A 22,905-nucleotide genomic window follows, 5' to 3' on the forward strand; every position below is an offset into this window, starting at 1 on the left:
GACGTTTATCTTCACCGATCTCACTTCCAGTTGGAAAGTCCTGGGTTTATTTATTTCAGTGACTCACCCAGAGGGAGGGCCAAGGGACCCCGCCCCCCAAGGAAAAAGAAAAAAAAAAAACACTAGAAAATTTTGCAAAAATCTTTACCGAATTAAAATTTATTATGTTATTTATGTTGTGTCTTCTATTCCTATACTACTTATGAATTAGCGATCACTGTAGATGCTCAGTCATAGGTCGTATGCGATGCGTACTGTGTACTCTCAAATTGTCTACTCAACTTGCCCCCCCCCCCCCAGATTAAATCCTGAGTGCGCTACTGATTTATTTCATGAAAGATCCGCAGAACATTAATATGGGTTTTTCAGTTGAAGATGAGTTAAGTCGGTTTGATAGACTTTTTCTGTTCAGGAAACCAGGCTTTTTTTTCGCTCCTACAAAACAGACGAACAGGCCATTGAAGACACGCAATGTACAGACATAACACACTCATTAACTGGCCTTAGGGTTTGCCGTAATCATAAATGTCAGCTCATCGTAAATGTCAGCTACAGAATTCAAATTGAACAAATCGGAAAATTTTTAATTTTATAACAATTTTACCCACAGAAGGATGTAACTTATTACAGTCAATATGCCGAGTGGGATACTGGGTAAATAATTTCTTATACTCTACTCTAGAGACCAAACGTGACACTTTTTTTTTAATCTAGTTCAGTCATGTCCTATATTAGCATACTAGATGAGTGATTTATCAATAGAAATGTTAGTGTGACGCAAAACGGTATTTTAATCAATTAGTCTTTATCATAATTATTATAATTATTATATAGCTCCAACAAGTTCATGGTTAATCGTTTGCTATCGCGTACACGTGAATAATTTCTCGCCTCCGTATTCTAAGAAACGTTTTCTTTTCTTCCTCAGGTATGATATATGATCAAGGAAAGTCGTAAAAAGGTTCAAATGCCCATTACTAAGATAAATTTTGACATCCTTTTACTTGGACATAATGAAAAGAATGATTGGAGCGTGCAAACATAGCATGAGAAAAATTACCTTCTTCAATAAAGATGATAAAAAGAAAACAGAGAAAAATGGTCTGCACACATTGATATTATATACAAAGAAGAAATGCACTGTATGGATATATTATACTTATCTCACATCCTTGGTTCTAACATAATCATAAACAATAGTAACTGTCAAGGACAGTAAATATGAGTAAAATTTAAGGAATAGAGTAGGAAAACCAGAATGTAAATTATCACCTGAGGTAAAAATTTTTAAAGTAAGGGGAAATTGCTAAATAAATAAGTCTTCAACGGCAGTATACATTAATATAATACTTTATCGTGAAACAAGGAAAAATGATACCAAAATATGATTTTGATCCTTCTTTTGTATCGAATGTTTCTATTAAATGTTAGTTATTAAATTAACATCCACTGTGACCAAACAGCTGAAGTAGTACGAAAATTTAGCGCATCTTCAGTACATTTAAGATGCGCTAAAAGTTAGATGATTGGATTGGATTCAGGATTGAGCTAGACAGTAATGTGTTATATTTTTGCTGTGTTATTATTATTATATACATACCTCCAAGGAGTTCAAAAACTCATTGCGGGAGGGCACTCTATTCCACTCCGTCACCAACGCCATCTACCGCAATCACCACCAACAACAATAGTGTTTATTGCCTGTAAATTGTGTGTGTGTTCTGATGGCCGATTTGCCTGTATGTGAGAGGCCATTGAGATCTTTAATAGTAGAATAAATAGATCTTAAATTCATTTAAAGAATTACATTTCAATGAATAATTCATTTAAATGTAATTATTCATTTTAAAGATTCCGTGTAAGTATTGTTATAAGGTGTTTTCTGTCTTTTATCAGAAAACCAGACACTACAAAAAATGAATGTCTGGTTCAGTACGGAATGACTGAAATGGGTGAACAATACAGTTCTCCTTGAACCAAATCGAGTTTTCTGGAGACATGCAAAATTTGCATATAATAAGGTACAGGAAACGCCTATTGTAATCACACAAAGTTAAACTATTATGTTTAGTTCCTTAGTTATTCGATGTTAACTTTCGTGGGTAGAACATAATAGTTTTTTTGTTCGTATTTTTGTTTATTGTAGAAAGCCTACAATAATGATTCCGATGCAAAAAAAAAAAAAAAAAAAACCAATCGCATGATTAGGTTTTTCCCCCCTTTCCATAATAATCAATTTGTCCTGACCACTTCTCTATTTCGCATTACACGTTTTGATTATCAAACCTTCCAAAAATTGGATATTCGTTAACTTGCTGTTCATTTAGTATTTTAACAATTTCTAAAAAAACATTGCTAAAATACAAAACGTGAGAAAGCTAAAACAAAGTTTTCCTTGTAGTCTAAACTATTATTAACAAGATTTTTTTAATGATTGTACACGAGCACAATTTCCAAAGAGCTTTTAAACTCGAAAACGTTTTTTTTAACTTCGTTATTAGAAAATTGTTCAAACTCACCTACCATTGTAAATTGTTTCCTGTCTTTTTCAGAATTTACAAAGCGAAAATAATTTTTTTTTTTTTTTTTTTTAATTTCAAGTAACATGAGTAATGTTTATGATAATATGGGGTATGTCTGAACCACCGTTCACGGGAAACTCTCTAAAAGCATTATTAATGCGATCAGGTTGATTAGCTGCTTACCAAACAGGAATTTCCCCTTGGGAAACACAAAGCCGAGTGATTTTATCTTTTGGAATTGCACGCTCTGTTGCTCAATCGATAATTATATTAGTAATAAAGTGTTGTTTTGTTTTCCCTTTCTTTAGTATTCACTAACATTTTTCTTGCTTGCTTCTCGAATTCATGCAGACAAATTATGATTATTATACTCTCGAACCAGTAAGTAACAAAGTTTTCCTCTTGTGATTTTTTATTTTTTATTTTTTATTTTGGTTTAACTAACAGTTGAACTAACTAATCAGAATAAAAGAGTACTGCATGAATCGTGTAGTGCCATTTGACTTGCTTTTCTCCGGCAGGCATTACATATTTTATGGACAAGTGTATTTCATAATCCAAATCGGAATTCTGTTTTATGTTGTGTAGAAACAAAGTAATACGAAAACATCAAAGATTCTATAGTGCTAAATGAATCCAATACGTTCCTTTTCTCTATACGGGCATAATTTGTATAATAAAATATTTTCTTATTTCACAGACCGATATTAACTTCGTATTCCTGTAATCGCAGACTAGTTCGTTACTCTCAGCAGAATGCGGTGTTACGATTTCATATTACCATGGCAGCATGATATTAGACTTTCATTAATGTATTAGTAATGTTCAACTGAACCCTTTTACCCGTAGAAATGTTTCATAAGCTGCTATTGTACTTATTTGTGTCATTCTAACTCGCCTTCAACAAATATGTAAAGATCCAGCTTTTTCTCTCGCAAAACGGGTCTCAGCTCACTTTCCCTTACCCTCTGTAATACACAAACCAGACAGAGTCGGATCTCTCTCTCTCTCTCTCTCTCCCTCTCTCCCTCTCTCTCTCTCCCTCTCTCCCTCTCTCTCTCTCTCTCCTTGGAATAGCATTTACCTCCATACTCTCTTCGCATAAACACAGCATATTAATAGACGCCTCATTCTCAAAAAAAAAAAAAAAAAAAAAAGACATTATTTTCCGCTCAAGAATCTATATTTTACACCCAATCAGCTACTAATCCTATACAAATTCCAAATTCTCCCATCCTTAGAATACTGTTCATGAATTTGGGGTGGTGCACACCTAAAACCACCATAAAAATTCCTGAGAGAAGAGCAGTTCTGCTCATAGATAACCCTTTCCTCACAGGCTCATTTCAACCTCTATTGCACATTCGCAGTGGTACAGTTGTGTGTCTCTTCTACAGGTACTTCCATGGTCACTACTCCAGTGAATTGGCAAACGTCATTCCTCCAATTCCTCCACTTGCTGTTGGCCTGTTAAAACAAGAGCAGCAGCTGCCCAATATCCATTTTCAGTACAGCTGCAAACACATCGAACCTGCTCCTTGTTTTCCGCATCCTCTGGAACCTTCCTCGTAGTGTTTCCCAACAACTTCAACCTCCAGCTCTTTTTTTTTTTTTTTTTTTTTAATTCAGTGGATTTCTTCTTTCTCAATCCTTGTCTGCACTTCACACACAACATTGATTTGCTATAGGTTCTTGTACCTCTGGTGTGTGGAATACATAATACACTATTCTTTAGAAGTATTTCGAAGCAATACATCTAAACAACTAAGGGCCGCGATGTTCGGCTGAGTAGGCAGACAGCAACACTACACTAGTGGACGGATGTCCATGAAAGTTTTGAATAGATGAAAAGAGTGTTAGTGTTCTCTCTATCCTCGTATTACCACTAGATGGCATTACATGGAAGCTGTGTTAATCAGTTGCAAGGTAGCGGCACAAATGGAAACTGCAGTGTCATTCGATTTCTGCATGTTAAAAGATATCGCACTGGAAGAAATTCTTTGCCAATTGGGGAAGCGCTCATGACTAGGAATCTGTAATTGTCCCTCCCTTCACTAAGTTCTATACGGCTTTATCAGTAAAGAAAATCAAGATCACAGTGTTTTGGAATTATAAGGGTGTTTTGCTTGTTGAGTTTCTTAACCGGATGAATGCTCAACCCCTGGGATACTGTGATGTCACCGTGATGCCCAATAATGCACTGCTACACGATGGCAGCTATTCGAGTAATTATGGCACTACAGTGGAAGGTTATGGATCATACGCATCTGATCTTGCTCAGTGATTCCTACCTCTTTAGATCACTGGATGAGCACCTAGATGGCAAGGCATTTGCAACCAACAGTAACATGCTGATGTTTTCTGGATAAATAGATAAATGCATAAAAGCTTTTATATGGTTTGTCTCATAATGTTAAAATGTGTGGATTTGTCTCATTTAAAAAAATAAAAAAAAATTGTGATCGATTGTGGGAAAAATATATATATATACAAAATCTCTCTCTCTCTCTCTCGGTTTTAGTTATTTAGACATTAAATCTTTAACTAAATGTTTCTTTAATCACAGCCAACAACACAATGATTGCGAGAGTAATTGAACAATAGCTTGCAGTCGAGTGGTACTTTGAAAAAATAAATTAATAAATAAAACTCATACAAAAATCCCAAAAATGCTCAGGTGACCTATTCACCAAACTCCATATAAATTAGTAGGTTATTTTTATATTATAGTTTGTGTTGACAATTCGTTATCATAAAGTGGGTGATTATTTTAAGCCTAAGATAAAGTTGTCATCTTTATCTACTTCACTGTTATTAAGGATTTATATATGTCCTTGTAACCCTAACATAAGAGACGCAGGAAAATTTATTAATGTTAGTTTTTATCAGTAAAAGTCCGCTGAGCTGAAACAGTTTTCGTAACACAGATATATCTAGATTGTTCAGCAGTGAGTTATTTAAAAGACGGATATTTTTCAACGAAGATGCCATTTAGATTTCGTGTAAAAAAATGTGGTCTCAGTATGTAACATGAGCTTACTTCTGATAAATATAGAATTTTTATGAGCCCATCAACTTTCAATAGCAATACAAAATATTATGCGAAATATTTGTTACCTGGCATGTTTTAATACTCACATTTTAATCTGCTTGTGATCTGGTAACTAAACAATGCGTGAAATTCAGTGCACAATAATAACGAGAACTCAGTGTCGAAATCTTGTATTTGCTATTCGACTCCCAGATCACAAGCAGGTTAGAAGGGGAAAATCATGAGTGCATTTCGTGATCTTGAATAAACTATTGTACATTTTCTTTTGAACACGGGCCTAGTTAAAGCTGTCTATGCCAAAATTCACATATTGCGGTTTTGTAGTGTGTAAAATAAATAAAACCAGGTATTGTATTGTACTGTATTGATACGTCGTTGCATATTTTTGGGATCCTGCATGGCCTGAGCAGGAATAAGTACCTTAAAAGAAGTCACTTAACCAAACAGACATACATAACGGACACATCACGAATCTATTAATTCACCTTTCCACAACTGGTCTAATTAACTGGCAGCGATGTTAAAATTTTAGATTAATATAATTAGTTCAATAAACAATTTCACGACTCTTTTTTCTTCTCTCCATGAATGCTTTTGGTCTTTCATTTGCAGTCAAAATATTTTACAGATTGGATTAATACTGTACAGTATAATTTCGCATTATTGTGCCTTACTTAGGTTCTAATAGTTTTTGATTTTTGATGAAAATCGAAGCGTATCAAACCAGAAAGTGATCTTGATTAGATGCTTACGCACTGCTGTTAAAAAAAGAAAGAAAAAAAAGTTAATCGACTTCGTATTCCTAAATGATACTACATTATTATAACTAATGATTTCAATCTTGTTCAAGATTTATAGCTCATTACGCATCAAATTGAAGTATCCGAAAGAAATATGGTAAGATAAGTTGAAAGTTTTCACAGTTTACGGTATTTGGAAGCTGATTGCTTTTGTTTTATGCAGAAACTTGCATGCAGTTCACGACCTTAACACTACGGATTATATTTAGAAGACATGCTATCCGATTACTTGTTGATATCTGAGCACTCCCTAAGAAACAGGTTAAAGTTCGAACCACTTGATTCTATTAGAAGATTGGCTGTATCTCAACATAATACTTTCCGACACTAAATTTGAACTTCGGATCTGTACAAGTGAAGCTGCCCTTCGATTGCAAATAGTAGTTCATTGATCTTTAGTTTAACAGCACCACTTATGTTATTTGATTAAATTATATTTTTTTCTAATAGCAGTCATTTCTACGGTTTGGCAACTTATCTGAAACCATTCAAACGAACTCAAGGTTGGTTTTATTTTCCAACATGACCTAAAAAAGATCTATAATAATACGTTATTGTCCAGTTCAAGAATTTTCGGAGGATGTGGGGGACACAATGGCAATTGTTTAGTGAGACCTTATAGTTTCCTTTAAAAATTAAACGCTGATGTTATGAAAAAACGTTGAATTTCATTGTTTTATACTTGTTTTCTTCCCCCGTCCCCTTAAATAATACGGAGGTACTTTGGAAAATTGTCCTTCCAAAGAAATATAATAAATAAAAGACATTTTCTTGTTTTTAATTCGACGGTTATCATGAGATTTGGCACAATGTGCAAGTAAGTATACTATGAACAGGTTTCGGTAACTGGTAGTTCAACCTGTAGGTAGGCAGGCAGTTAATACTATACAATCACTATCTTAGTGGTTAGCTTTCATTTGTTTCGATTCATCGACAAAGTACAGGAGTGATCAAGATATGAACGAGTAGGCGATTGTTATTATTATTGACCTTGAAAGCTAGCTTAGAATGGTTTGAGATAAGCACGGGGAGGCTGTGATCACGTCTATTGTGAACCGATATGTAGAAGTGAGGCATACAGCAATGGCTAAATAGGTGTTCAGTATATTTCTTTGGTATGTATTATTCAAGTCGTATAAATTTTATGCATGTAATTTACTGAAACGGTATGTGTTAGACTTAAGAAATATCTATGAATGTTATTTGTGTGGTAATATATTACAAGTGTATCAAAATGCGGAAATCATTTAAAAAATGTTGCTCTATTGAAAACGTTAAATAAATAAATTCTTCTATTAACAAATAAATTCTTCTGTTTACCCGAAGGTTTAGTTCCATTTAGCTGGAATAATTACGATTCATGGCGTTACACTTTCTGTTTATCATAAAAGCATTAAGTTACTATGAAGCAAGTTACAAGGGGGGCCTGACAGACCATTCAGCAACACATAAGGGGTAAGATAAGTCAACAGGTAAAATTAAGTAAAAAAAAAAAAGTAATATTTACATTTATTCCATCTCAATCTACAAAATAATGTGTTTTTAGAAATATAATAATTGATCAATGTGTTCGTTTTCAGCAGTTTTATTAGACTTTATTCATACTTTCTCCAGGCTTAAATTTTAAATTTATCATATTCCCTATATGAAACTTGCCATGTGTACATTCGATACATGTCATGCAAGAAACTGAAAAATGTTTAAAAAAAAAATGAAATCCCGCCTGTGAATAAAGGAATTTCTAAGGCCTTCAGATAAAAGCTAAACACCCAGTCCAGATGATGGTAGATCTTCTCCAACTACTGGTGTTTTTTTTGTTTCATAAAATAGACTGATCGGAAATTTGCGTGTGTGTATAATGGCAGTTCAACCAGAAGGTATACTGGTTGAACTGCCATAGTACGCAATGCTTTTTAATTTCAACTGATTCTGACTTAATTCTAAATAAACTAAGACCTAAATAAGCAGCTAAAAATGAATAGATATCAATATAAATTTACTTCCTTGCAGAAAACACTGTTTTGAGGTGTTTATATGAGTAAATACTACCTAACATTCGAGTTTTCAATCCATATGCACACGGCAGGCGTATTGTTGGCGAGATCTATACCTACTCGAGAACCAGAAGAGTTCATGAGGAAGTTGCTCAGCTCCTTACGAACTTCCCTAGCCTTGCCTGAAATATACGATATAACGGAACTACTTCTAGCTTTCTCCAAGTGGTTTAAAATGTCTCACCGATCCGACAGCCTTTCCAAATCTCTTATGACTTTCATAAGAGATTAGATAGGATCCCAGAGCATTCGTAGTAGTTGGTGGCGAAACAGCAGCAGGGACCAGCTTTTGAGACTCTTTTCCCTTGAAGAAAATTGGTACAGGACGAGATACAGCCACATATCATTTCTTCATAATAGTGCATCTGCCATTTCTTCAAATAGTGCACAAGACAACTCCTAAAGCAAATGAACAGTCTCCATGAATTATCAAATATGATATCAAAGAGACCAGAAGTCTGATTGATTTACTACTCATTTCGATATAGTCAAAATTCGTTGGTTGATTTTGCAGAAAATTAAGTTTTGGCACTCGCTGTCTGTATGACAACACGAATTTCAGAGATTTTGTTCTATCTTAACAATCCATGTCTCTGAAAAAAGGCAATGATTACTTGTATATGTTGATGTGATAATCTTTATATAAGCCAATAGTTTTGGTTTTTACTTTTATTGCATCAGTATATCTCTTGCCAACTAATTTGGTAGTATATTTAGTAAGTGGTGTTTGCAAGAGATAGTGATCACAATACAAAAATATTATTTAAATCCGTAGAAAGTCAAATTTTGTGATTTTTTTTAAACTGATAAAAACTGAAGCAATCAGCTTTGTGAAATGTATTTAATTTTATAACTTTGACAAAAAATATAAATGACAAAGCATTATAATACATATTGTAACCGTTTCTTATTATAGCGTTGAGTAAAACAAGATTCATTAATTGAATTTGTATGATTTAATAATAACCACAAAATTGAGACGATATTCGAAACCGAAGCTGCAAAAAAAAAAAAAAAAAAGTCTGAAATTTTAAAATACAAACTGATTTGGCTTTTGGACCACAATAGATATGACATTGCAATTACAAATAGATTTTGACCCGCAATACCCAGTGACAACAACAGCAAAGAACTTGAAAAATTTACGAAATATCAACATTTGGCAATCAAAATTGGTAGGTTGTGCCTTAAATCACTATTAACCAAAGTATTACTGTATTAACCGAAGTATTTGAAATTGCATTTGGTGTAATTTCAAAGAAACTGCCTATTTACAAGAATTAAATATCGACAATTTATATTTAGTAAGTATATTTAGTAGGTGATTTGCAAAATACTGCACTACTCGGAACAGTACGACTGTTCTTGGTATACTTTGAACTGAACTGTATCACCAGTCAAATTATGGTGATTAATGTCTGTTGTTTTGGCTGTGTTTCGATTGTGTAAATAATAATAAATAAATAAAATGTGAATAAAATCCTTGTGTGCTTTTGACAGTAATTAGTTTCATAACAGAGAGCAAATATATATGTATATCGGAAAAAATCCTACAGTTCAGGTTCCACAGATCAACAGAATTCCTGAGGCTACTCAATGAACTTCAGGTTCCGTAAACATAAGTTAAAAATCGACTTTAGAGATATTTTTCCCAAGCATTGTCTACAACGTTATATTGTAAGTCAGTATTCCTTTGTGTTATACAGAATATATCTGTTGAAGTTTGGGCTATTTTGTTTTCCTGATCACCAGTGAGCAGTATTCTGGTTCTTGGCGACCTTAAATTCTTTTTTTTTCCCCTTACATTAATTAGGGGAAAAAAAAAAATCTTTTTTTCCAGACTTCCGCAGTCTGGAAGAAAGATTCCATATATATATATATATATATATAATTTAGGTGTTCTTTTTACAGTGCTTTCACTTTTATTTAAATTTTACCCCCACTATTATACATTTAATACCGTGTGGATAGATAATCTGGATACCATGAGACCAGACATGGAAGTCTAATGTAAGGAGGTCTAAAGTCTTGTCTTTGTGGTTATCTAGTCTTGAAACAATTCCATAAACTCAATTGATTATAACGGAACGCATTAGTATTATCAAGATTTGTCTAATATAGTTGTTTATTCTCGTGATATTCATTATATTTTTGGCCTAGAATTTTTGTGTTCTTTTTACAGTGCTTTCACTTTTATTTAAATTTTACCCCCACTATTATACATTTAATACCGTGTGGATAGATAATCTGGATACCATGAGACCAGACATGGAACAGTGCTTTCACTTTTATTTAAATTTTACCCCCACTATTATACATTTAATACCGTGTGGATAGATAATCTGGATACCATGAGACCAGACAAGACTTTAGACCTCCTTACAGGAGGTCTAAAGTCTTGTCTTTGTGGTTATCTAGTCTTGAAACAATTCCATAAACTCAATTGATTATAACGGAACGCATTAGTATTATCAAGATTTGTCTAATATAGTTGTTTATTCTCGTGATATTCATTATATTTTTGGCCTAGAATTTTTTTAAAAAATTTTATCTAAGTTAAAGATATTAATCTTTTTAATTGCTCAAATTTTTATTTTTTTTTTATTTGATGGCACTAAAATTCGTCATTTAATACCTTATGATATATTTTCATATTTAAAACAGACTCAGTGAAGTGATACATAAAATCCTATTGAGACAAACTGAAACTTCACAGAGCAATAATTCGAATAGATTTGCATATATAAAAAGCGAAGAGAAAAAAAATTAAATTTATAAACGTTAAAATAAACAGAAATATATCCACGATGAGTCTTCCGACTCCATGGAGGTAAGTGCCCGTATAATAATATCCAGTATATTTCCATTGCAAAAACTTTTGGATGTTTCGTATTTATTTAGAGGTCTCTCATATCGCAAGCTCTTAACCTACAGCTTTCAGAACTTAAGCCTAAATTCTAAGTAAGTGTAAGCAAATTACAAAATTTTGATCACTGTCAATTTTTTAAAAGCTTTTTTTAAAATATTCAAATATATAACTGCTTTCTCTTACTATCGATTTGATGTCTCATTATTTACATGCGTATTTTAAATATTTTATTTATAAAATTCATCTTTACGATGAACAGACGTTTTCTACAAAATTGCCTATAAAGTACTTGTGCGCTGTTGCTAAGCGCTCGAAATGAAATTGGCATCTGTCTACTTTACGGTTCGTCACTTTTGCAATACCACCTTTCTGCCATAGATCGTTAGTATGGAACGATCTACGTTTTAATGAAGTTCCGCCACGCATAATTAAAAATAACTGCTCCAGGAACAACTTTTTTTTTCTTTCTATTTAGCTTCCGGAAATGAGCTCCTACTCGTTCCAACCTAATTCGAGCACTGACCCCTTCTCTAAGAAGGAACATACTCATCCAGAAAAAGCAGTGCATATATTTGAGTATTAATAATTTCCTATTATAATAATAACGCACACAATTTAATCCATGTGCGAAAACTTGCTTATTTTTGTTTCTTTAAAACGACAGAATGAGTATGCCACGTTAATAATTCATTCCTTCACTCAATGCACTATGAATTTTTTTTGTTTTAATATTTTGTGCGTAAGAATCATATGTTTTTGGTTTTAAGATTTATGTTAGTAGATCGGATCTATTAAACTCTGATTAAATATGGGCGTTAAGCAGTATCGTTTCTTGCATTAGTTAAACGGAACAGCCTACGAAACCTGTGCAACAGGACGCATTCTTTAAATTTCCAGACTGTAATTCGTGCATAGGAACGAGGAAAATGAGTTGGAAAGTTAAAAATAAAACAAAAACATTTCAGTGTCGTTGACTGCAAACAGGTATGCAATTTTGTGCAGCGTGAATTAATTTTTGCTTATTACAATGTTAATTTTAAAAAAAAAAAAAATCTCTGAATATATGATTATATATAATTTTGAAACTACTACCTAGAATAACAGATAAGTATAGAAAGGACTAAAATATTAGTAAAAGATCGAGTGTTAATTAAAATTGTTTGTTTCAAAAAGAGAAAGCTTGCAAAACTATACACAAGATAAAGTAAGAAGCGGAATTGAATCTAAAGGTAGTAGATGATTTTATCACCGTATGTGATACCACTGCTTTAGTTAAATAGAGGCCTAACGTAGCATTAAGAAACCAAGCTTCTTCTCTGGAGCAGAGTTCTCGACTTTGGGCTCCTCACCACCAGTATACCATTAGTGTAATGTCATAAATGAAATAAATAAAAAGACGCATTACTGAAATCAGCGCTGTTTAAGTGAATCATGATCAAGTACTAAGCAAAGTCAATACTAAATAACCGAAACTAACATCCTGCGCGACAAATTTTTCTGCAAACCTCAAATCAGATAATAATAATAATAATAATAATAATAATAATATGCCTACACTCAAAGAAAATAGAACTCTCTCCTAACCGCTTTTGGAAATCAATGGGCAGCCGGTCTCCACCCTTCAGGAGCGAATTCTTCATGCTTGCTATGCTTGCTGCGCAAGCTCATTACTTGAGAAAGAAGTAATACTTATTTGTTAATAAATGCATGCATTTATAAGCATTCCATTTCGGCTTTTATTTTTGTAGACAGAAGACGTCTTTAAGCTTGCGCGGCAATAATTGAGCTTTGCGTTGTGTATCGAAGGTAGATGCTTGCTCATCTAGTCAAAGCTATCTTGGCTCGCTCGGTTGTAGAAGCTTCCAGGTCCTCGCTGCAGCACTGTGATTTCATGTGCGCGCATAGCCATTTCACGTCATCTCACTCTGTTGCTTAAACACAGGCCATACGCAGTCAAAGTAGCTCTAGCCAGTGAGCTTCAGCCAGCCTTTATAAGTGTGCGTGTTGCTTGGGAAAACTAAGTTACAACCAAACTTTTTGTGACGATGTTATTGACCAGTTCATAAAGAAGAACCGTAGGATAGAATTTGTATTAAAGTAGCTAAATTGAAAAAGATAGAATATCATTTGTAAACTAATTGTTGTATTTGTATGATTAAATGTACATAAATTTCTAAATATATAGTTTTAAATGGTCAGTAATTCATTATTCCTCTAATCAGACTTCAATCACACCTCTCACTCCCGAATGATAACAAGAGCAAGCGTGAATTTCAAGACCAGCATTCGCCCCTGCCACTCTTAGTCGTCAGAGCTATCAATGATTTCAAGATCCTGGACAAGAGTAAGGCAGACAACTTCTGTTATCTCCTAAACCCTGAATGATGTTTGATTTTCGGAAATAGTGCGAGTTTTACGGTTAACATTTCGGAGTTGCTAGGTTAACTTGTGTTTTGGAAAGAGCTCCCCCCCCCCCCCCACCACACACACACACACACCACATACTTTCGCCGAAGTCGATTAACTCTGAGCCCGCCTGAGAAAAAGCTTTTAAAACGTGCTCTTCTTGGCGTTAGAAAATCGAACCAATAACTTGTTTCTTTTGGCGGTCTAGTGCTATGGAAGCAAAAGCATTTCCGCAGAACCACATAATTGAAGATCTTTTAAAAAATATATTAAATATGTAAGAACATCTCGAGATGTCGCTGAAAACAGAAAATAAGAGTGCAGTAGCGAATAGGAAATGCAACTTTATTCAGGTAACAGAAAATAAAAAAAATCAAGGCATATTTGGTAAGGTGCTAGTTGTGAAGGTGAAGATGAGGAACTCGAATTTCTCACATTCGAAATAAAATTCGTTTAAATTTTTACACATTTCCGCAAATTATTGCTTTAAAATTGTGCATCTCAAACAGATCTAAAACAAATCATTTCGAAGCAGTTGATTTTGAACTTATATGAAAAATATTTAAAATGTCGCTGCATTTTTGTGTTGCACCATGTACTACGACGAACTCTTTGTCACTGTGTTTAGTGCATAACAACAATAGAATTCGTTTTTACATAGAGTTGACATCTCAAGAATTGAACATACACCGAAATGTTATGCAATGCATTAATTACAGTTCCCTAAGCCACATGATTTTCAGGTCTAGTCAATTGGACTCTCCTAACTGTCTAGCTCCTGCTTTTGCAAATGGTTCCCAGGACAGTTGACAGGGAGCTTTCATTCAACGTTGTCATGCTAATCATATATGAAGCATTCAACACTTTAGGACTAGAGAAAATACACAATACAATCCGTGAATCTCATTTCTAGATTAGATTTACCTTAATGTCATGGCTGGAACAGTTAGTGATATGCTTGATGGTATATGTTTTATATTCGTATTAGCGCTTTCTCGAAAAAAGATTTGTCATCATTTCCCCATAAAGCTTTCGTATTACTTTCTACCTAATATCGTACTAGTTTCTTCCTGAGTATGAATATGGCAGATATATGATGTAACATCTCCCTTCAGTTAGGTGTCAAATATCATTTGAATGATTAATACCGAATTGGACTAGATGTGAAGCCCAGTGGCATGGACGCGGATTTTCTGGATCGTAACCATTTTGATTTTTAATTGTGGAAGCACTTGAAGTCTGTAGTTTATGCATCGCCAGTGTGGGGTTTCAAAGGATACGTGGCCAATAGTTAAGGCCAATAAATAATAATATACGTGGGCAGCAGAAGTAGGAGATTTGAAGTTTGAGCACTTTTGTAAAACCACTGCGTACAATATTTCGTACTCGGGAGTGTTTATTTTTAAATAACTTTATCTCGAAATAAAGATATTTTATTTATTGTTTTGGTCCCTGGAACAAATCTACCTTTTTTTTTTTTTTAAATTCATCCATTATATGATCTGCATATATGTATACACTATAGTTTATATAAAAGAAACAGTTTTGATGTTGAATAGTAGAGGTCGCCACCATTCATTACCGAATTCCATAACCTCTTGTTACTTATTCTGTCAAGCAAACTCCAACCTATGCTGTATAGGATTCATAGAGGAAGAAAATTACTGTACCTCTTTCAACAGCATTTCTGTTGAATACTATAAGGTAAATCCTGCAATATTCAAGACTAACAAAGTAAGGACAAGAAGTAGATAAACTCTGCAGTGAAAAAAGCAACACCCAAACCTATTCTCCGGTGTCTTTTCCAGACAATTCAGCATTAATTATTTCGCATTCTTCTCGTATCAGCTAGTGAAATGTCTCTGAATACCAAAAATGTGCGGTATCACCGTCTTAATGAAGTTGCCCTTGTAAACAACAACAGTCAGCCCACACACCACCAAGGACAATTTCCATTCTACTGAATCTTCCATACAGAGCCAAGAGTTGGTGCAAATACTCCATAGAGACGGCGATACCACATTCTTTCAAGTAAAACATTTTATCCTTGGCTACCTACTGAAACACATAGTTTGTCTACGAACCTTGTCCGTTTTGCATGAGAAAGTCTTAATATTACCCTGCAACACTTCATATATGGTGCAATATCACCACCCACCTGTCACAAGTCTTGAAAACACAGGTTACGCAATGGAGTACATATTGAAACAAAGTAAACCGAAATACTAATAATTAAATAAATTATTAATTTCTAGTGGCGAATAATCTATTCTACGTATTTCCAGGACATATTGTTTTTCCTTCATTGCCCAGAATGCACTGGGACGTGGCAAATATGAGCCATATCCTTGTAATTCTGTATGACAAACTTAAACGGAAATATTTGGGAGTTCCGATCCCATATTGTTTGACATTCAAATCCATTTCAAAATTTTGGGATCATTCTTTTAAAAAACTCTTCTGTGAGGAAGTGGAAGTACAGCAAACCTATTCTTATGATCATTCTATTCATACATAAGTGCTAGGTGATAAATTGCAATTAATTACATACTGCTTACAAAATCGTTCATTTATCATTCTGATCGCAGAAGCAGTGCAGTATTTCGAACAAGAACGCTCTGATAATTATATTCCCCCCCCCCGCAAAGCAAACAAACCGACTAGCAAGCCTACACACACACTGTGTGTGTGTGTGTGTGTGTGTGTGTGTGTGTGTGTGTGTGTGTGTGTGTGTGTGTGTGTGTGTGTGTGTGTGTGTGTTAGGAAAATCTCTTCCTTTGCAGTACATGGTACTGGTTTCTGTCGTAGTATGTGGACTTCTATATCAGGACTTAAATAGATTGGGTCTCAAATACTGTTTTATCTAAATGGAATCGTATGAAATTTACTTTGGTTTGTCATTTATTAATCAACTTCTCCTTCAGTACTTCCACAGATTTATCAGCCTGTGATTAATAAATGAACTTCATTTGAAGAAGGCAAGCTTCTCATATTCTATTGTTAATTGTAGATATTCGTGTATATACTTGCTTTTCATATCAACTTGAATACACAATAGGAAATGATGGAAAGACAATGTGACTAAATTTCGCTGTTCTGGTACTTTTTGTTGGAGCAGTCTTCGTACGAAAACATTCTACTTGAATATTTTCGTACAAAAGACCTCTTATGATAATATTTCCTCTGCTTTGCGGGTTCATTAAACTTTTTACATGTATGTCTAAATCATGCTGCTGCTGTGTTCTTCGTTGTTGGGACCTTATTATTGTTTGAATCTTGTTAACGACTTCGGAGATAGGAGTCTGTTTCAATGAAAGGTCAACGAACAAATTGAGAGATATTATTATTATTACTAACAATTATAAATATCATTCGTACATATTAGTTATTATCATTAATAACGATAATGATTGTTGACAGTAATTATATTTATTGTTATAATAATAATAATAATTTTTATTAATTATTGAAATTACACCAGTAAACACCCGTGCCAGCTTGGCTAGCCGAATGAATAACGTTTACGCTCTTCAACCTTCAAGTCTTAGATTCTAATCCAACTACGGGCTTGGATATATATCTGAATATCCTTTAGATAGAAAATGAATTTCATTGTCCGCTTTTAGGGAGCCTGAAGTGACTTGAAGTTCCATGTTTTGTCTCTAACCCTGGGTTTCAGGATTATGTTATAAATAAATATTAAAATGTTTAAAAAAAGAACAAAAATACCTTAATCTGCCCATAGTAGTAATAGATTAGTTTTATAAGTCATAGTGGGTGAGAGTCACATCAACATATATGAGCAACTGCAAAAATAATGTGATGTATGTTCGCATTTCATTACTCTTTTTGCAGTCTGAAATAATTGTATTTATTTATTTAAATACTAAATTAATTAAATACTGGTATATACAAGCTTCCTTCTCTTCATCCTTTACTTATCCATAATAGAACGCATCACTAATATTTACCTATCGTATGCTGAACAAATTTTATGTAGTGCATGGTATGTAAAAGTTTTTTCAAAAAAAAAAAAAAAGGTACAAAAGGAGTACCATCAATATATAGCACGCACTTTTGACGTCAGCACAGTTAACTGTGATATTAAAGAAACTAATGAACAGACAGAATGATATAAAATTTAGGGACTTTTAAAAATGATGTCACTTTTTCAAGGTAAATTGATCATCTTCCATAAAGAAAGCGATTGTTTTTATTTATACTAGCTTTATTTATGGAAGATGATCAATTTACCTCGAAAAAGTGATAGTCAAAAAAAAAATTGTACACATTTCCGAGAAAAAGAAGAATATCTCGCTCTAATGAACATATCCATCATTATCTATTTTAAACACAACGTAGTTTCTGGGATTTCCATGTGAACTGTAAAATATGTACCTACCACGTACGAAATTAAAAACGACTTATAATCCGAGAGAATGGAGAGGAAGGATCCTCAAGTGATGAGTGAAGGAGGTATTTTACTAGGATTTAAAATCCAATGAATATTGTTTGTGCTTTTCACATATTTTTTCTTATGCTTTATGATTTGAAGGTATTAAAGTACTGTATCTTTTCATGCTTATGGTGACTTCGGTTGTAGACTCTCTCTAACACACACACAGCTGTTAATGTTAACTCATCAAGTTTAAGTATGGACATACTTGTATGCTACGATGCAATTTTTATAACGTTCCCATGTTCACTGATCTCTTTGCTTTGTACTGTATATATATAGATAGATAGATTCGTGAAATTATTACTTGTTCAAATTTTTAGTTCGGATCTGGATTAAGGTTAAGGTTGTATAACTACTTAAATTTTGGTTTCAATATGATAACTAAAATTCTATTTATCCACATATCATTTTTTTTTTTTTTTGTGGACAAATGTTTGGTAAAAGTTGGTGTTGGGGATCTTATTAAACTGCATTCTTTCTGCTTTATAACGGCCCCTTTAGTCGTCAAGCTACTGTGTAGAACCGTTGTCTATGAAACCGAATTAATTGAATGGAATTCAGAGAGATTAGTAAACAGCCTTGGCGATGAAAACATGCTGTTCACAGATAATGAATTTACCTCATGGCCCTCGTCTCCTGTGCAATAATAAATAAATATAACGCAAACAGATGTGCCACTTGATTTCAAGTCTGGATTGATACTGGTTAAAATCACGACATTAACAAGCAGTTCTGAGATAGTATGCTTATGTTAGATAATTGATTGCGCGTTCTCTTCTCCGTCCAGTTTGAGGATTAAAATCTTGAATCGCTGAATAATACCAGCTAACCTTTGAAGCCCTTTTAAATATCCTTCTCATCTTAGATGCGATTCGAATCCAAGTCTTAGCAGCTGAAGCAAATGTTACATCGTGGCGATTGTGCTATGGAGGCACATTAGTCTGTCCATACGCATGTAATATAATCATGTAGGTTTATTCGTTTTGGTGAAATTTGGTTTTGGAAATTTTAATTAATAGTTATCGAGTAACTTGAGATTTGGATCCAAAAGTAAAACTGAAAGTAGAGTTAGGACGCATATTTTACCATTCCTTCTTGATAATTATGAATTACTTGAAAACTGAAATATTAAACAACACAAGTAGATTGTATTTATCATTGTAAATTATACCAGTGCGTTGTAATATACCTATTCTACAAAGATCATGCACTAAACCACTTCTGATCAGCAATTTGATTTCGCGAATCAGTTTTATTTTATTCATATCATGGAATTAGCCGTGTATTCCCTATAGGTAGGAGAAAATTTTCTTGTAGTTTAGAAATAGCATGCGAAGTATCTTATTAAAATTTTAGGAAAGAAACCCTCTGTTATGAATTTCTGTTTGTTTTGTACAGACTCACTATATCTGCAGTGATCAGTTAAGTTGCAGTGATTAGTTGAAATTATGAAAACTACAAAAAAAAAAAAAAAAAAAAAAAAAAAGAATGCCAAAAGTATGTTGTGTGATGTTAACGTTTTTATCTTCTTGTACTGTTTACGATTTAAAACATTAAATTATATTAAATTATTCTTTATGTTTCATATATTTTCAGTTAAAACTTTCGAAATAGAAACATAAATATAAAAATAATTGCAGGAAAAAAATTCAAGTTTAAACAGTAACGAGCATTTACTGCTTACTATGTATGTATTAAAAATCAAAGCATGAACAGCGTTTTTTTTTTTTATGTATTAAATTTTTGAAATAGTAGTGAATACTCAAAGATCGGTATAGCATACTTACCGCAAGTCCTGGTTGTGCAACTAGAATATTTAAAAAAAAAAAAAATTCTGTTAATTGCAAAGGAAAGAAAAAAAAAATTAACAGTTTGTTGCTACTTTAGTTTTAGTATTCAACTAAAAATATTAAAATAATTGTTTTTAGTTATTTTATTAATGCTTGTCTTTGTTCTTCAGTGAAAAAATATGATATTAGAATGTAACATAAACGATTCCCCCCAAAGAAAGAGAGAGTGAAGGTATTTTTTCTTTTCTTTTCTTTTTATTTTTACCATCTTTATTCCCTAGTAATTTCGATATTCGTATAATATTTCAAAATAATAACTACAAGAAATTGTTTTGAAAACTTGTATTAACCAGGACGCTGTTGTTTGGTTAGAATTCATATCATTTATACTCATCTTAGATTAAAGGGAAAAAAAATAGTATATTTAATAAAAAGAATTGTACCAACTACTAAAGGCTACGAATCGTGTGCCTTGCACACTCTTTTCGTAGTAGTCCTTATGACTGTTTTCCTCTCTGTGTGAACAAGCAGTACTTATGTTCGTTAATCATGTAACACATGAATCAAATGCATATTCTTTTTTGTTGTTGTTGTTGTCGAAAATGAACTGCTCAAGCTCCACAATCGACTGTTTGTTGTCCTATTTTTACTATTTCCGGTATAGGCAACCTCATTCATATCACGTAGTTGAAGAAATTAACTAATTTCTTCTAGCAAGTAATTTATTAATCATTAACAGGCAGTTAAATCCAAATAACCAACTTTCGAAGATTCACACGTAACCTTGCTTAAAATAGAAAAATAGAATGACTGGAAAGTAGTCGAAATGAAAATTTTATTTTATTTAATACCAGAGCGGTATTCTGTTAACTAGTTAATTTCAAGCATATTGGCTTTGTATGTTATTTCTGCAGTAATTTTTCGAGTTTACCTTTGTTCATCTATTTATTTCCAGTTTTTAGTAAAGCGAAGCAATAAAAATGATTGTGCTATTAAAGTAAGGAAATCCTTAAACTGTTTTTATATTTTAAGTTACACTAATACGATTTTAATATGCTTTGGCCCATTTCAATTCACTAGATCGTAATTACCGTGCATCTGTTTTTATGTCATTATAATGGATTTTTTTTAGTGAAATAATAAAAAATTTGATTTTAAAATAGTTAAATATTCGTATTACTCACGTCATTAAAAATGTAATATTTTTTAACTTCGGGTTGACAACCTTTCCAGCAATTTTTAACTGACCGTAGTCTCTCAGTAAAGCTCACATAAGGTCTACCCACGGACGATTCAAACCTGCAGTTGTATATATTTGTGATTTCATTCTAAGTTAAACCTCTTCGGATTGCAACAACAACAACAAAAAAAAAAAAAAAGAAAAGAAAAAAAGTAGAACGTGATAAACGTAGCCTAATCTTCTTAGAAGTAAATTCCTCCAATGATTTGTAAAAGTAATAAGATTTCAAGCATTTGACGCAAAGACTTTAATGATAGCTTACTTTTAAATCATGAAATTTTCTTTAAATTTAAGGACATAGTTGCATTTAAGCACAAATGCAAAATAAATTGAGGTAGAAGCCCTAAAGCAACACAACTAAAAACAAATGATTCCTGTTTAAGTCGTGCTGCTTCTTTCTGAAAAAATTTAGGGAAAATATATATAAATATATCCTCAGTTTATTTTGCATTTGTGCTAATCCGACATAGATAGTTGTTCTATCACTTGTTCTATTATTATGGATGGTAGAAGACCGGAAGATATGAATTAACTTATTAACATTGCATTTGATGGAGATTGTTCTGATGAATAAAAAAAAAAAAAATGACTGAGGTGAAAGAAAAGTTTGTGGAATTTGGAATTGCAATACGAATACGAATCTAAAAATCCGAATGCAGTATTATTGTTTGTAATAGTTCCAGTAAGTTGAGAGGAACGTCGTGGAATAATAAATGCTACTTCTCGTGAACAATATCATTCAGGACCTGTCTCATAGGAAAGAGTACACATGGTATGCTTCATTATTCTCTTCACCATCGGTAAACCACATTATTACAATTAAACAGACATTTTTAGAAGAAATATTCTGTCAGAGCCTCTGCTACTTACATTCAGTGTATCTCTATATGCATAGTTATATTAAACTATAAACTATATTAAAAAGAAAAGAAAAAAGATAAAGAAACTGGTTCGCTTCCACCACAATTTTGTTTTTAAAAACTGCATCTCACACTCTTGAAATAAACATTCCTTAAACTTCCTGAACGACAATAAAATCTAAGAGTAGTGAATTCATGTCGGCTATACGAGTATTCAAGGAGTCCGTGTTTCTTCTTCTTCTGTTGGGAGAGAAGAAAGCGAATCGGAAATGTTATTATGAGCATATAAATAACATATATGAAACAAAATAATAAAATACCCCTTGTAATAAATTACACCTTGCCGAAGATTTTGGCCTGGCTAAGTTATCTTTATCTGATATCTTAGAAAACTGGAATTAAAATTTCACGCATTTCAAACTAAAGTCTAATTTTGATAGAAAAATTCTGAAGGTACCTGGCAAGTGGTTAGGATAAATCCAATATAATAGAGGATGAAGGAGACCTGGGAATAAGTACAGACAAGTAAGAAAGTTTCTAAATAAGGTAGAGTCACACACAGAACGCAACGAGATTCTTTTACTAATTTGTAGGAAAACTTTGGGTCTACACAGCATTCTAATTATTCACTGGTAATAAAGCCTGGATTTTATGTTTAACAAGGATATTGATAAGCTGGAGAAAATGTAGAGGCTAGCAACCAAATTAATTACTACTTGAGTGACAAGTGTGATGAGGAAAGGCGTAGATTTTGTAGGTTATAAATCTTAGGAACAAGACAAGACAAGTAAGCGATGGTTTTATAAAACTTTTAAGCGATTAGATAAAGTGAAGTATAGATATATGTTTATGT

The 22,905-nt window shown here is 33.0% G+C and overlaps 1 protein-coding gene across 2 annotated transcripts in view; it reads left to right on the forward strand.

The window, feature by feature from the left end:
* ced-6 (PTB domain-containing adapter protein ced-6) overlaps nt 1-22,905 on the forward strand; it is a 186,565-nt gene that overhangs the window by 10,969 nt on the left and 152,691 nt on the right. Inside the window, exon 1 of one of the 2 annotated variants that reach the window (XM_090412680.1) lies at nt 7,384-7,489. The exons of the other annotated variant lie outside the window; for it this stretch is intronic. The gene's annotated coding sequence lies outside the window, so the exon portion shown is untranslated. Of the gene's footprint in view, nt 1-7,383; nt 7,490-22,905 lie in introns of those variants that run through there. 2 annotated transcript variants of the gene reach the window in all.

This window comes from Typopeltis vanoorti, chromosome 23 (genome assembly GCF_054136105.1).
Source record: "Typopeltis vanoorti isolate ZY-2024b chromosome 23, IOZ_Tvanoo_1.0, whole genome shotgun sequence".
In the NCBI taxonomy this organism is placed as follows: Eukaryota; Metazoa; Arthropoda; class Arachnida; order Uropygi; family Thelyphonidae; genus Typopeltis; species Typopeltis vanoorti.